A 16,633-nucleotide genomic window follows, 5' to 3' on the forward strand; every position below is an offset into this window, starting at 1 on the left:
TTAGCTGTGTGAAGTAAGTTAAATGAAAACAAATATGTCATTGGGGCGCCTGGGTGGCTCAATGGGTTAAGCGTCTGCCTTCAGCTCAGGTCATGATCCCAGGGTCTTAGGTTCAAGCCCCGCATTGGGCTCCCTGCTAAGCAGGGAGCCTGTTTCTCCCTTTCCTTTCCCCCTGCTCATGCTCTCTCTCTCTCTCGCTCACTCTCTGACAAATAAATAAATGAATGAAATCTAAAAAAAAAAAAAAAAAAGAAAGAAAACAAATATGTCACAACAGGACTATATTAAATGTGTTTTCTAAACTTTAAAATGGCAAGTTACATCGTTAAAAAATTCTTAATTTTAAAATCTTACCCCCCAAAATTACATCTATGGGGGGATTTCTGTTTACAGTATTGTTTCGATGTATGCCTCCTGACATAATTCAAAAGTAGAATATGTTAAAAGAATAGTCCTCCACAACCAATTATGGCTTGTGCCAAGAATAAAAAGATATTTTTATTTTAGAAAATCTGCTAATAAAATACATCACCTTAGCAGGACAATAAGGAAAAAAAATGATTTTAAAAGATACACAGTAATTGAATTTAAATAAAATTTTTTAGAAAAAATACACAATAAAATTAAACCCAAATCCTGGGGTGGGGTGGGGGTGCTCTTAGAAAACCAGGAACTTTAAAAACTTAATAAAAGGCAGGTATTTTAAGCCAATCATTGGATGAGAAATGAGCAAGCTTACAAATTATCATGGTTCATCAAATGATGTTCTGAAAGCTCTGGTCATAGGAATAACACATGGAAATGAAATACTGATATGGTACTTAGAAACAAAAGTGAAAAATGTATTGTTTGCCCGTGGCATGAATATAGACATGAAAAACAAGGTGATTGGCTGAAAAATCTCTAAGAATTTAAGTACAGTGTAATAAAAAATGTTTTAAATCAACAACTTTACTAAAAGTCAGTAGTAACAGACAAAGAAACTACTCAAAGAAAACATTAAGTCCTCCCTGAGATGGAAATAAATGGAGATTTTAGTAAATTTAGGGTCAACCCATCTTTCCAGGTGGAAAGAGCAAATATTATAACGATGTTCAATTTTCCCAAATATATCTAAGTTTTCCCATCAAGTACCGATCAAAATCTCAGTAGGGATTTTTCAAATGGGCAAGGTTGTTCCAAATTTCAACTTGAAGTTCCCTTTGCCCAGTTAGGTAAAAATTAGGGTACTTGCCATCCTGGGTGATATACCAAGTTCTCCTGTTTGAATCAGTAAGTTTCCAACATAAGGAATGACAGAGAAACTCAGTAGCACTGAATCTAATACATAAACATACTCATCGTACCTTAAAAACCATTGGGAGAAGAATGGATCACGTAATCAAGGATACTTGCAAAACTGCCTATTTGTGAAAGACAGAAAATTCAGGTTGAGGCTTACTCACCAAAATAATTCTAAATGAACCAAATAGTAAAAATAAAAATGAACAAAACACAAAGGCAAAGATTAACCTACTTTTAGGATGAGCCAGACCTTTGAGGTAAAAAATAAAGTTATAAGGAAAATTAATAAAATATGTAACTATATAGAAATATTAAAATTTAGTACCAGAGGAAAAAAAATTTAAGTAAAAGTAAATAATGGTCTGGGGGAAAATTTATGAATTTACAAATCCTCTTATAAAAATAATTAAAATACAGAAATATATGTAGAATGACCCAATTCAAAAATCTCCAGTTTATGATGAAGGCACACAAAGTGACCAGTCATCAAAGAAGACAAATGACAATAAATATTAGGGGAAAATATTTACCTTCAGTAGAAAGAAATGCAAGTGAAACCATGAAGTAATACATTTCACTCATCACGTTCTGAAATTTAAAATTAAATAGTGGTGTCTTTGAGAGGATGTGGAGTCATGTACTTAGGTCCTGTGGGGGAGTGTCAGCTGTTGCAAATCTGCCAAGGAATTTGGTAATATATGTTAAGACTTAACACAGTTCCCTTCTATCAAAAGAAAATCAGAAACACTCACATTCACATTTAAGAGTTCTCATTTCAGTGTTACACGTGAAAATGAAAATTGGGAAGCACCGTAAATATCTAACCTTGGGAAAGTAGCTAAATAAACTATGGGACACCATTAAAATGAGATGAAATCCTTGGAACACATTTTCAAAAATCATTACTTATGGGGGGAAAGCTGCTCATATTGGGAATAAAACCAGGATTAAAAATAATATGATCCATGCAACCCCAATTTTATGTGGAAAGATGAAATCTATGCATTGAAAACAATTAGAAGGAAATGTGCCAGAAGTTACACAGTTCTTTTTTCTAGTCAGATTTAGGGGATGATAATTTTTCTTCTTTACACTTATATGTATCTCTGAGCAACATTGCTTTTGTAATCCTTAAAAATAATAAATGTTATTTTTGTAAGACTCACACTGTCCAAATTATCACAAAATCTGAGTTAATGGCATCTAAATTAAGAACACCTTAATGCTAAAGTTTTAATAGTATGATATTATATGCTCAGTGGGAATTCAGCATATTATATTGATAAGTTTCATTTGTAGCAAGATGCTAAGTATAGACTATACAAAGGAAATTAATTTCCAGAGATTGCAGGATAAGTTATTGTTACAAGTTTTGTTTCCACCTGAATCAACCTGGAAGTGGGATTCAGTATAGTGCTCCCCATCACATCGACTGACACGCTGTCCCATGTATGTCAGCATGGCTCAGGTATCATGGCGGATGGTTTGGGTTCCCTGTAGCTTTGTACAACCTTCATGGCTTTGCAGGTGTGCTGCCTACAAGCCTTCATATATAGAAATGGGAGCAAAATGCATTCAGGTCCTTATAGCATTTTTGGAGGGGTGCGTGTGTGTGTGTGTGTGTGTGTTTTCCTATGAAGTATTCCTTTTGAAGTTCAGAGCTTAGGCAGAGAAGGCATGAGTTTGGTGGGTATAAACTTTCAAATGCTTAAAACAGCAACTTTAATCTCAAGTGCTGATTGACACCAAGCAAAATGCAGCCTCTCTTTGTTCTCTAGCACACAGCGGAATGTGTGTGTGTGTGTGTGTGTGTGTGTGTGTGTATCTGTGGTGGATCTATATGCACGTGTGTGTGTGTGTGTGTGTGTGTGTTGTTTCATGTAAGGAAAAGCTTTGAAAGGTTCCCCCGAAGACACTAATGAATTTGGCACCCTTCAAGATGTGTCTCATAAGTAGTAATTCTAATGACAGGCCCATGACACATGCTCTAAGGGAATGTGACAACAGTCCCGGTTGGGAGGACGGCTGCTGCAGAGACCTGCTTTCAGCCCCCAAGCTCTGCCCTGGGGAGAGCAGGCTGTATAGACCTCTGCTGACCAGGCTGAGAGCTTCAGATACGGCATCACACAGGCCTTTCAAGAACAACAAAATGATCCAAGGGTCAAGGTGACCATCAACAGCCCACATCAGATTCGATCATTACAGAGACAAGGTTACCTGAAGAAGGAGTAGGAAGGTTTTGCTTTCCAGGTATTTTGTTTGCTGATTGTTTTTAGACAAGGTTCACGCTTTTTATCCTTGTCAATTTCCCTAATAGTAGAGGTGGCTACAGACGGGCACGGGAGCTTTGGTTGCGAGCAGTCCCCAAAGATTTATGAGAGTGTACCGTAGGGAAAAAAAATGCTCTTCAATGATGGCTCGAGTCACATGGAACCTCCGTGGCCTTTTGAACACGTGAGCATCTTGAAATAAAAGACAGGTAACTTCTGATTATTTAATTGGGCATGGACCATGTCATGCTTTCCCTTGCTTCTAGACTCATCTCTCCTGTTTCCATTTCATGCACCTCTATTACTTTCTACTTCCTTACACCCCTGTGCCATGCCTCTCTCCATTACGGTTCTTTGATCATTTGGTCCTCTGTTTATTTATTTTAGTATACAAGTATTTATTGAGTTTCTACTAGGTATGGCATCTTGGAAGGCATGAGAGAGATGGAAATTATCATCATGGCCTCTAGTCTCAAGAAGCAGACACCCTAATTGGGGCAGAGAAGAGAAAACTAATTCGCTAGTCAATTGCTGCAATAAAGCTGCGGGCAAATGATTACACAGTACAGTAGCTTACAACAATACAAGTTTATTCTTACACTTACGGGTCTGCAGGTCAACGGTCGTCTGGCAGATCTACGCTGAATAGCGATCTTTCAGGCCGTGAGTCAGCTGTGTGTGACTCCAGGCTGCGGGTTGGGCTCAGGTCTCCTTCATGAGTGTTCTGGGGCCCGGGTGGAAGGGCAACAGATTCTTTGGGGCATGCTTTTCTCATGGCAGGTTACAGAACGAAGACCCAAACTAAACCACACAAAAACATATAATATAATGCCCAACATTTCAATAGCTGAAACAAGACACATTGTTCTTCGTTAGATTGTTTTAAAGATTATTTATTTGAGACAGAGCAAACATGAGCAGGGGGAAGGGCAAAGGGAGAAAGAGAGAATCCGCAAGCAGACTCCATGGTGATCACAGAGCCTGACGTGGGGCTCAATCCCAGGACCTCGAGATGATGACCTGAGCCAAAACCAAGAAATCGGACACTCAACCAACTGACCCACCACCCAAGCTCCCCTAAAGCAAGTCACATTGTTAAGCCCAGTGTCCATGGAGTAGAGAAATATATTCCACCACTCTCGTACATTACAAGGCAACATGGTACAGGGAAGGCATGAAGAATTGGCAAGATAATCGAATCTACCACAGTCGAGTCTGATAAGTGGTATAAGAGAAGTGTATTCAAGGTTTCAGGGAAGTACAGAGGAATATCTTAGAGGATGGGTATATCCATCTGGTTCAACCAGGCAAGCAAAGCCAGTAGGATGGATAGACAGGTGATGAATGGGTAGATAGATAGATGGAAGATAGATAATGAATGGATAGGGAAAATAGATCAATAGTAGATAAATCATGGATGGATGGATGGAAAAATAGATAGCAGATAGATATACTGACAGATAATGGATGGATATATTGATGATACATAAATGGTAGCTAGATGATTAAATAGATAGATAGATGCCTACATAGTTGTGACAGGGGGTTTTGATTTTACACAGCATGGTGAAGCAGTCGCTGTAAGATTTTTCTGCACCTGCTGATGGAACTTGACATTCAAAGGCCACATAGTCAAGAAGGGAAAATGGATGCGGAGTGGAGGACATCGAGGGCAGACTAGAACCCGTTGACACTGAATGCTTGTGTTCAAGGGTGAACTGAAATACATGTCAGCTCTTGTTGCCTCTGCCTTGGGGACCTTGATGACAGAGGTGAACACACACCTGGCCCAGCAGTCAGAGAAGCTCAGGGAGGATCTGAGGAAGGCAGAGCTGTTGCGGGCTCAGCAGCTGCTTCACACCAAGTAGGCAAGTCAGCACATCAGCAGCAAAGTGTGTAAGCTACAGAATGACTGTTGCTTCCCTCTGTTCTTCTCATCTCCTAAGAATCTTCCTGTGGCTCACCTGGCCAGAAACATTAAAAGAATAAGAAGTAGAAGAAGGAGGGGGAAGAGGAAGCGAACTGAAAATCTGGGAAGTGCAACTGAGCATAGGCTAGTCGACATATGACACAGCCATCACAAGAGAAATTGAATCCAGCTCCTAGAAAGAGTAAATTAGAAAATGCTTTCAGTGAAGGTGATATTCGAACTGTATCCTTAAGTCCTTAAAGGCGAGCAGGCATTAACCAGGAAGGAGGAATGACCATTTAGGCAGGTGCAAAGCATGAGAAAGGTTAGGCTCAAGAATACGGCCAAAGCCACCGGGAATACATCATAGTCGATGTTGGGTTTAACCTGCTGCCGCAGAGGAGCATGTACACCAGGGGTGTCATGGGGCACCTCAGGGAAAGAATTGGAAGAGGCTTATTACAAACAAAATAGGGCTTGTGCACATGCTATGGAGGTTCAAGGGCATGGGAGTCAGTTCTCATTGGCTGTTTTTGACAAGTATTAGTCTTGTGATGGACTGAATCATTCTCCACCCACCAAGTCCGTATACCAAAGTCCTAACCCCCAGAAGGTCAGAATGTGATTGTATTTGAGGAAAAGGCTTTTAAGTGGGTAATGAAGGTTAACAAGGTCCTGTGGGTTAGATGCAGGAGAACTGGTGTCCTTATAAAAAGAGGAAGGGACACCCGGGTTGTGTACCCAGAGGAAAGCCATGTGAGGAGGTGCTGAGGAGAGAAGTGTCTGGAAGCTAAGGGGACAGGTGTCTGGAGAAACCAAACCTGCCAACACCTTGATCTTGGACTTCCAGCCTCCAGAATTGTGAGAAAGCAGATTTCTGTGGTTTAAGCAACCACCCACCCCCTCCCCGCCCCAGCTTGTGATATTTTGTTACAGCAGCTCTCACAGACTCATACAGGTATGCTGGTAGCTTTTGTCTAGAAAGCAGGAAGGGGGGAGGAGAGCTGGAGTCGTCCCCAGTAACGAAGCAGTCTGAAGGGCAAATGGCGTTATTTCTGTGGTCGCTTTGTCTTTGTCTTTCTCTTGTTCCATGTGGTCTCCAAGTCTGGTTATTTTTCTATTCTGGGAGAGTTGTTTGTGTTTCTTTGGGAACATCATGGCCTACCTGTCAGCTACCAGCTGCCGGAGCTGCTCCCGGCCTTCCCGTTGGCGGATGTGGAGAGCCGTCTTACTCACTGGTGCAGAAATTACACGGAGTCTCCAACGCTTATTTTGTTGACTCCAGATGCCTTTGCTCGATGTACCAGAGTCGCAGCCTGGCCTCACGCTTCCTAGTCTCTTGTCTTCCCTCACGTTGCCCAACACTTGTGCTGTTCCACACAGACTTTCTCTTCGCGGTCGCCCACATAAACTGTCCTCCTCAGACTGGTCTCCCCTGCTGGGGGTGTCCCCACACTTTCCTTGCACATCTCCCCCCACCAGTGCAAGCGTACCCTTCAAGATCCTCTGCGAAGGACTCCGCTTACTCCAGCCCAGTCTCCCCATGTCTCCTTCCTTGCAACTCCTAGAGAATGTCGCAGCGGTGGACCCCGTCGTGTTCTTTGCTCCCCGCAGCTAAATTCTGTGTGTCTAACAGGATTGTCTGTTCCCAGGGGGCAGGGGCCATTTCTAGAACCTCTTTTGAATTCCACTGCAGGTACTAAGACTAAGGTAGTCCTTCAGATACAAAAAGTGTGGTTGGTTTATTACATCATAGTTTTGTTTCCTTTTTAAAGTGGGACCATTTTATGACATCTTTGTGTTTCCTTCGCTGCCGGGAGGGTGTCCTTGACTTACTCCTGTATCCAGCCAGCCAGCCAGCAAGTATTTTTGAATGACTATTTTTGTGCCCAGCACTCGATGTTTAAGCCAAGTCCTGAAGGATACGCAGAAATAAACCCGGTGAGGGGGTGGGATCGCCGGAGAATTTTGTGCTTGTGGGCAACCTCAAAGCATAGCGCAGAGGCGAGGGAGACCCCATGTGAGGACCGGGAAGAGGGTCCCAGTGCAGAGGGCACAGTGCACCAGCTGAGAAGACCAGGAGGTGACGCTGGAGTGGGAGGTGGGGCTTGTGAGTCATGGTCTGTGACTTGGACTTCATCCTCAGGGCGGAGAAGGGGGGATCCTCTGAAGGGTGCCGAGCAGGAGGCAACTGGGACATGTTGCGGTAGCAGACACACAACCGCTGATGTGTGCAATGTGGTCCAGAGCCAGTGAATGAACTGGAAGGAGGGAGGCCCCTTAGAAACCGGTGGCCCAAATTCGGGTCGTGCAGACGGTGAGAAGTAGGTTGAGTTCTTGAAAAAGTTTGGTTCAAGCGACCCTCACTGTCTCTCAGTTGAGTTTTACTTCCCAGCACTCTAGTTCTCAGATATTTCTTTCTATTCACCAAATCCTGCTTTGGTGATGGAATTAAAAGCAAGGTTTGGTTTAAAAAGCACTTACAGCTCTTCTTCTCTAACTATATGGTGCTTCGCTAAAAAGTTGGAAACAATCGGCCCCAGAAATGTCATCCAAGTCTGGAGTTCTCTAGTTCCTTGTAACTTTTGGAATCTTTATCTGGCAATGTCCATAGACACCTTCAAAAACGACTTCTGCTGTTGGCCTTTTTGAACTGCTGGATCCAGCCAGCCCATCGGAAGCGTATGAACTTGGGAGGTTCTGAGCCCGTGTTCTGTTCTGCCAGCTGGGTGCCGCCTCCTTGTTGGTCAGCTGGGCGTTCAGGGCGGCGAGGAACAGCGGGGCGCCTCTCCATTCTAACTCAGGAGTCAGGGTGAGGCGCTGAGGGTTTGGCTAGAGACGGAGGCTAGAGTAAGCCAGACAGTCCTGCCCGGCTCCTTGTCCGGGGGCATGTGGCTGTGGAAGTAGTCGCTTCCTTTTCAAACGAGGCTGCCTTCTAGAGTTCTCAGTGCAGTGCCCAGCTGATTCCTGAAACTTTTGGAACATTCCTGCCTCTTACTTGTTACTGCCTTGCTTTTTCATTTCGCGTCCAAACCAATAATACACGATCTCCTGGCCAGCAAGGTAAGTCTAGACTTCAGGGGCATAAGTTCTGTCTCTCCGGTAACATCTGAGCCCCTTAGAGATGTGCCCGCTCTTGCCTTCGCTGGGGCATCTCGCTGGGCCTCCTCCTCGGGGTTTCATTTGCCCTGGGGTTTTGGCCTTGTTCTGCTTCTCATTTTGTCCCCGCAGTGCTCCCCCGGGGGGATCTCACCCACGCCTGGAAGTCACTCTAACTGCCTGCCACCTCCATGCAGGAGGCCTGCCGCCCGCTTCTCAAGTTCAGCTCGTTCCCCGTGGACCCTGCACCCTTCCTGTCTCCTTGCTGTGCCTTTTGGTCTCCCTCTTGGTTAGCAGAATCATCATCTACCAAAGCGACATGTTAGCACCATCAAAATGACCCTCCCCTCCCCTCTTGTCTCTGTTCCACCCATTCAGTTGTCCATAAAATGGTTCTATCCCTAATTATACCTTTTAACCGCTCCCCCTTTCTGCCTTCTGGATATCTACTGCATAGACAGTGTGGGATAGGGAAGAGGACTAAGCCTGACCCCTGATCTCTGCCACATGCTGCCTTTGTCGGCAAGGGCTCTCCCGACCCCCAGCTCCCCGTGTCCTAGGTAGTGTAATGTGGGTGATGATCTCTACTGGCTGCCTTGCCCCATGAAGGGAGTGATCCGATCTTACACGGAGCATCTCCAGTAAAGCCCAGCCGATGGGCAGTGGTCCACAAACAGAGGAACCCACTTCGAAGGCCACCTCGTCCTCTCTTACTTGTATGGTGGCCTCCCTAGTGCCCTCCCTGCCTCCCAGACTTGTCTGCATTCTTGCTGGAGTCTCCCTTCCAAAACAGCCATCCATCTAGGGCCAGAGACGCTGCAGAATCGGTCCTGGCTTCCTAGCACCAGTTTCTAGTGTGGAATGCAATGTCCTTCCTTCCTTAGCTGCAGGCTACTTTCCTTCTCATCTCTAGTGTTCCTTTGGCTTCTAAAAGCTTCCCTTGAAGATCAGAACTCAGTCATGTTCTTAGAACATTTAACATACATATCGTACCAACATTAATGTATGTATTATTATATATAGGAGTTATATATAGTATTAATATGATTAATATATATAACTATATTTAATGTGATATATACATATGTACATAGGGGTGTGTGTGTGTATAAACAGGAATAGGAAAGTCAAAGTAATGTTGAACGTCTAGCCCTGCCATATAAAACAAAATCAATTTAATACACTTTTAAAAGTGAGGATATATCCCCTGAGGAACTGACTTAAGGAAATCTGCATTCTGTCTTATTTCTAATAACAGACGGAGGATGGAAGTGATAAGAGGGTAAGCTGCTGTCAACCTTGGGAACCCCAGTGAGTGACAGGCATGAAAGGCCAGACTTCCCTGGCATTTGCATTTGCCCACTCCTTGCACTGTGGCATGGTTGGCCACAGACTGAACTACCTGGTGTAGATCTCCTCCTGAAAATGAACAAAACCAAAACGAGACTGGCCTCTGATTCTTAATCCCTGCCCATTAAGGACATTGGCTTTGTGCAGGACGTCACAAAAAACACTCTGTGATGTGCATTGCTCTCAATTCTGGAAGTTTTTTCCATGCTTGTCCTTGTCAACACCCAGTCCTACCTACTTGGAATTTATCAAATCCCAAACTTAAGCATTATGGAAAGTAAGGAGGGAAATACATCTGTTGATCACTTGATTGTCTATAAACTCGTATATAGGGTACTTTAAAGTTTAAAAAAAAAAATGATTAAAACAGCAAGCTTATCATCCGTCTCAGTGACTCTATACCATACTTAAAGCCAGGAACCGGCCCTCCTAGTCTTTGTGTCCTGAGAGATTCGAGCCTTAGTTTCCATAGTCAAACATGGGAAATGTTTCACAAATTGTATCAGAGAGCTGTGAGCCACTGAGATCCGGTCTCTTAACAAGAAGAATATGCCTCCCAGAGAAATCGAGCCATTGAGCAAAAGCTTATTAAGTGTCTACCATATGCCAAGCATTGTTCAGAAGTCGTGTTAAAATGGGGTGAGTCTCTGCTTTTGCGTGACTTCGTTTCAGGTGCAGGAAACAGATAATAAACAAGTAAACAAGCAGATGATTTCATTTCAGAATTATATATAAAGAAATGTAACATTTAAAGCACCTGCACATTCTGGGAGAGCTGTGAATGTGTTGTGGGGGTTTGGGGAACCCTTTCCCGAGCCATCTGAGTTTCTCTTTCATCTCTGCCATAGGGTCATGTGAATCCCCATCTTGGCCTCATCTTCCTGTGAGGAAGACTTGTCTGCTCCCCCCACAACCTTCCTTATACGTGTGCCGTTTACTCCTTAGGATCCCCTAGGATCAAAACCACTGAGCAGGGGCTCCTGGGTGGCTCAGTGGGTTAAAGCCTCTGCCTTCCGTTCAGATCATGATCCCAGGGTCCTGAGATCGAGCCCCACATCAGTCTCTCTGCTCAGCGGGGAGCCTGCTTCCCCCTCTTTCTCTCTGCCTGCCTCACTGCCTACTTGTGATTTTTGTCTGTCAAATAAATAAAATCTTAAAAAAAAAAAAAAACCACTAAGCAATAGGGATCCCCAAGGGCACCAAATTCTACATGTCCATTGAGCACTCGTGGACAAGGGTCAAGTTACAGAACCTCTTCACCATGGCCATTTGAACAGGTGGAAAGGCAGCTGTGTGTGCACGTGTCTGTCTTAAAAATAGCAATAATACACTTGGCCCATTTTTCATGCGAATGTTAATGCCTAACTAAAGTATAGTCACCTGTGGCCTTCTCAAGATTTCCCATCTGCCCGTGAGTGGTCCTTGACAAAACATTAGGCCAAAAATTGCTGCTCGGTTATAAACATGTTGTTTGCTAAGTCATAGGAGTTCATGAACCAAAGTTAGTTATTTGATCAACTAGGTAGCCCGGTGTCCGTGGGAATTCCTTTCCTTTCTTCGGCTTGTCTTCAGCAGACCTTTCGCTACCTATCCAGAAATAGTTGTCCAGACACACTTTCTGGTGTCTGTCTTTATAGCTCTTCCCTTTATAACAAGCAGTCATCCTTATTCTTTATAATACCTCTTAAATGTATCTAGTGCATATTTTCAAGTGGCTTCTTGGAGCTCTAAGTACTTTATGGTTTATTATTTATATCTACTTATTGATAAATTCATACTTTATCATTTTAAGGGGCTTTCCAATTATTCTTGCTAATTACTCAGTCCCATGCCCTGCTCATCCCGGTAAACCTCTCCATTTTGACATGAGTAAGGAGTCCCACAGCTTGTAGAAGGAATGTTTGTTTAGAGCTTGGAGGCCTTGGACTTGCTGGGCTAGTGGCCTCCTGCGTCTGAAGCCTGACTGGGAGGTAACATCTGAGCGCTCCCGTGACAGGAACTCATGTTACATGAATCCTTGGGTTACCATCAAACCCTTCCTTTACTAACGCTGCCCGGGTTTACTTTAAACCAACTGTCAGTTTTATGTTTCAGGTAGTGATTTGTGATAGCTATGTCCTTTTGGCTTTGGAGGGTTTTCCCCTCAAGGCAAAAGAGAGCCCGGGAGTCTGAGAGAACAGGATTCCTCCGTAGTCTACTCATTCCAGCTCCTGCCTCTGGTGCTGCTCTGGGCTCTCCCTGTGGGCAGACTTCACTACTTGGCCTCCATTTTGCCCATAGAGACCCTTCCTTGGAAGCTTATGAAACTGATCAGAGAAACTGTGTCTTCTGCTTAAGATCAGCTCTGGACCCATAGACATTTATCTATTCACACGCAGAAATATCAACTTTATTGAACACCTATTATGTGTCAGGCCCTGAGCATACTAGAAATCCATTTCTTGTAGACCTTGATCATTGCTTCATATTTACTTCATGCATTCTCTGTATGCTCTTTTTGTCTTTTGTTGCAATGTGATTTCTTAATTAAATCTGCCAGTTCTTTGTATCTGCTATGGTTTGAATGTTTGTGTCCCCCCAAAATTTATTTATTGAAATCCTAATGCCCAATGTGATGGTGCTAGGGGACGGGGCCTTTGGAAGGTGATGAGGTCATGAGGCTAGAGCCTTCAGGCATGGGGTTAGCGTTCTTCTAACAGAGGACCACCCCCGGCTTGAGAGCCTCTGCTTCTGTCACCGTGTGAGGATGCAGTGAGAAGGTACCAGCTATGAAACAGGAAGGGGCCCTTCCTCCAACGTGACCATGCTGGTGTCTTGACTTGGCAGCGTCCAACTGTGAAAAATAAATTTCTGTTATTTATAAATCACCCAGTCTGTGGTATTTTGTTTTAGCAGCCCAAATGGACTAAGATAGTCTCTAAAACTAACAGCAAAACAGATGTAATGTCCTTGATGCCTCCATATTCCAAGATTGTTCTTTTTGGATGGGAAGCTAAGAGGTGGGCTGCATTTTGGTACTATCCCATCCGTCATCAAAGAAGGACTCAGTGTTGCCTGGCCCTCCTTCTCTAGCGCAGGTCATCTTGTACATTTCCACTGAAGCACTCTTCTCTACTTATCTTTGCAATGTAAATGTCAAAGTGCAAAACTAAGGTATAGAAGCCAGAAAAAAAGGTAAAGAAGCCAGAAAAAAAGTTGTTAATGTCGCATTTAGAAATTCGGCTTTTAATTCTAGAAATTACCAGTAACATAAATAGATGCACATATAATTTACCTTTGAGAAAATTTTTGGGAAACTCAAATCTAGAAAGGTCAAGAAATCTGGCTGATTCTCAGCTCCCTCCCATAATCCCACATTTCAGGCATTTTTCAGTTTTCCCTCCTCAAGTTTGGATTACTAGGTAAAAATTTCATTTTTTTAGTTAAAAACCTATATAGACGGATATAGAGGCACTGAGATCAACTAAGTTTTGCTGCTGTTCTTTGCCAATTACTGGCCACAATCTTTTTGAAAGATTTTCTCTACAAACCATATTTCAGGGTTGCTAAAAATCAACTCTTCTTTAGATGACCTCAAAAAAATAAAATAAAATAAAATCATCCTCCAGAGTTCTTAGTCTGTCTAGTTTCAACTCAATCTTCATTTGAGATAAAGTTTTGAAAGGAATCAGCAAATACTAGTAGCCAAAACATAATCTTTTAATCAATCTTTCATTAATCTACTCTCTATCCTCTATGTTTATTACCATTGCGTTAGAAAAGCATAAGGTTTGGGGCATCTGGAGGCTCAATTGGTTAAGCGTCTGACTCTTGATTTCAGCTCAGGCCATGATCTCAGGGTCGTGGGATAGAACCCCATGCTGAACACGGAGTCTACTTGAGATTCTCTCTCTCCCTCTCCCTTGGCCCCTCCCCTACATGTGCTCCCTAAATAAATAAATACAGCTTTAAAAAGAAAGGGGCATAAGGTTCATTGCACTAAACGCTCCTTAAAAGCCGTGCCTTGCTTGGGTGTGCTGGGAACACCTGGCCCCAGTAGAAACACTAGATCACCCTGCGGAGCAGTGGAAAGAATGTTGGCCCAGAGGCCGGTTTAGACTGGATTTCCACACTCGCTCATTATTGCAACTTCTGAGCTCAGTCTTTCTGTATGTGAACTTTTTCAACTGAGAAAGTAATGGTACCGGGTCCTCCTGCCCCACAGCGTTGTTGTGGGGACTGAATGAGCTAAATGTGGAAAGTTCCTGAAATTTAAGACACAGCAACATGTGTTAAGGAAATCTCAGTGCCTTCGGCTACATCAACTGACTGCGTGAATTAGGATAAAAAGTGAGCCATTGTGGGTTTTTTCCCACATATTTGTTAAGGAAACTACAGAAAGGAATTGTGAAAATGAAATGGTCTTTTCCCCAAAGTTCCCATAGTTAAAAATAAATTTAGGGGCGCCTGGGTGGCTCAGTGGGTTAAAGCCTCTGCCTTCGGCTCAGGTCATGATCCCAGGGTCCTGAGATCGAGCCCTGCATCGGGCTCTCTGCTCAGCGGGGAGCCTGCTTCCCTTCCTCTCTCTGCCTGCTTCTCTGCCTACTTGTGATCTCTGTCTGTCAAATAAATAAATAAAATCTTTAATAAATAAATTAATAAATAAATAAAGTCCTTTATTTAAGAAATATTCATTAGGTCCTAGCTGTGGGAAAGTTATCCTATTGGGTGGATTAAGAAGTGCAGAGGTTGGGGCGCCTGGGTGGCTCAGTGGGTTAAGCCTCTGCCTCTGGCTCAGGTCATGATCTCAGGGTCCTGGGATCGAGCCCCGCATCAGGCTCTCTGCTCAGCGGGGAGCCTGCTTCCCCCTCTCTCTCTGCCTGCTGTTCTGCCTACTTGTGATCTCTCTCTCTCTCTGTCAAATAAATAAATAAAATCTTAAAAAAAAAAAGTGCAGAGATTAATCCCATGGATGTAGAGTCAAAGATTTACCGCCCAATATGTGAATGTTAGAAATAAGACAGCTTCTTTCTATTCACTCACCTTAATGACCCCAAATTCAGCACACACAACTGGTGGGTGTAAAAACCTTAATCAGTTCATCTTAGTGGAGTTTAGACAAGTACTAGTCTTACCTCAATCGCAGTCTCATTATTTAGGTCCCTAGACTAAAAAGGGAGTGGAGAAAATATAAATATTTATATATTTATATAAAATAGATAATTTATATAAAATATATAAATTTAAAATATATATGAATATATAAAATATATATTTTAAAATAAAATGTTAATATTTATATAAAGTATAAATATAAATATTTAATGGTTTGATTTGCTTCCATTCCTTACTACTGTGGATCCATAATTCATTTCCCTGTAGGAATAGAATGCATGTACTGAAGCACTGGCTTCTGATGCTTAGAGTCTATTTATAGATACGCAAATGCATTATTGTTATACATTAGTACTTGCCTCATAGTTTAGCCCCCGTTAGGTATTGTATACAAGTATTCAACAAGGTGGGTGTAGAAGGAACGTACTTTAACGTAATAAAGACCATATATGACAAGCCCACAGCTAACATCATACTCAGTAGTGGAAAGTGAAAAGCTTTTCCAGTCCAATCAGAAACAAGACAAGGATACAAATTCTCACCACTTCCATTCAACATAGTATGGGAAGTCCTAGCCAGAGCAATTAGGCAAGATAAAAGATATAAAAGGCATCCAAAATGGACAGGAAGACATAAGACTGTCATTATTTGTGGATGAATGATATTATGTAAGGAAAACACAAGAGTTCACCAAACATTCTATTAGAACTAATGAATGAATTCAGTAAAGTAGTAGGATGTAAAATCAATATACAGGAATCTATTGTGTTTTTATACACTAACAATGAACTATCTGAAAGAGAAATTAAGAAAACAGTTTCATTTACAATTGCCTCAAAATGAATAAATTACCAAGAATAAATTTAACCAAAGAACTGAAAGAGCTATATACTGAAAACTCTAAGACAATGATGAAATTGAAGAAGACATAAATAAATGGAAAAAATGGTCCATGTTCATGGATTGTAAGAATTAGTATCGTAAAAATCTACAGATTCTATGAAATCCTTATCAAAAGTTCAGTGGCATTTTTCACAGAAGTAGAACAAACAGTCCTAAAATTTATATGTAACCAGATAAGACACCAAATAAACCAAACAATTTTGAGAAAGAAGTACAAAGCTGGAAGCATCACATTCCCCAATTTCAAACTATTTACAAAGCTATAGTAATCAAAACAATGTGGTATTGTCCTAAAAACAGACAAATAGATCAATGGAACAAAACAGAGAGAACTCTTGGGGCACCTGGGTGGTTCAGCCAGTTAAGTGTCTGCCTTTGGTTCAGATCATGATCCCAGGGTGCTGGGATCGAGCCCCGCATTGGGCTCCCTGCTCAGCGAGAGCCTGCTTCTCCCTCTCCTTGCCACTCCCTCTGCTTGTACTCTCTCTCTCTGTGTGTGTGTGTGTCAAATAAATAAGTAAAATCTTAAAAAAAAAAAAAAAGAACAGAGAACCAGTAATAAACCCACACTGATATGATTGATTAATTGATGACAAAGGAACCGAGAATATACAATGAGGAATGGAGTCCCTTCCATAAATGTTGCTGGGAAAACTCGACAACCACATGCAAAGACATGAAACTGGACTGCTTTATACCAGACCCAAAAATTAATTCAAGATGG

The 16,633-nt window shown here is 42.4% G+C and overlaps 1 protein-coding gene across 1 annotated transcript in view; it reads left to right on the top strand.

Annotated features, from left to right (window-relative positions):
• The window catches only part of CELF2 (CUGBP Elav-like family member 2), a 508,648-nt gene that overhangs the window by 180,449 nt on the left and 311,566 nt on the right, over positions 1 to 16,633 (top strand). The gene's annotated exons all lie outside the window — the stretch shown is intronic.

Source organism: Lutra lutra, chromosome 8 (assembly GCF_902655055.1).
Source record: "Lutra lutra chromosome 8, mLutLut1.2, whole genome shotgun sequence".
Classification (NCBI taxonomy): Eukaryota; Metazoa; Chordata; class Mammalia; order Carnivora; family Mustelidae; genus Lutra; species Lutra lutra.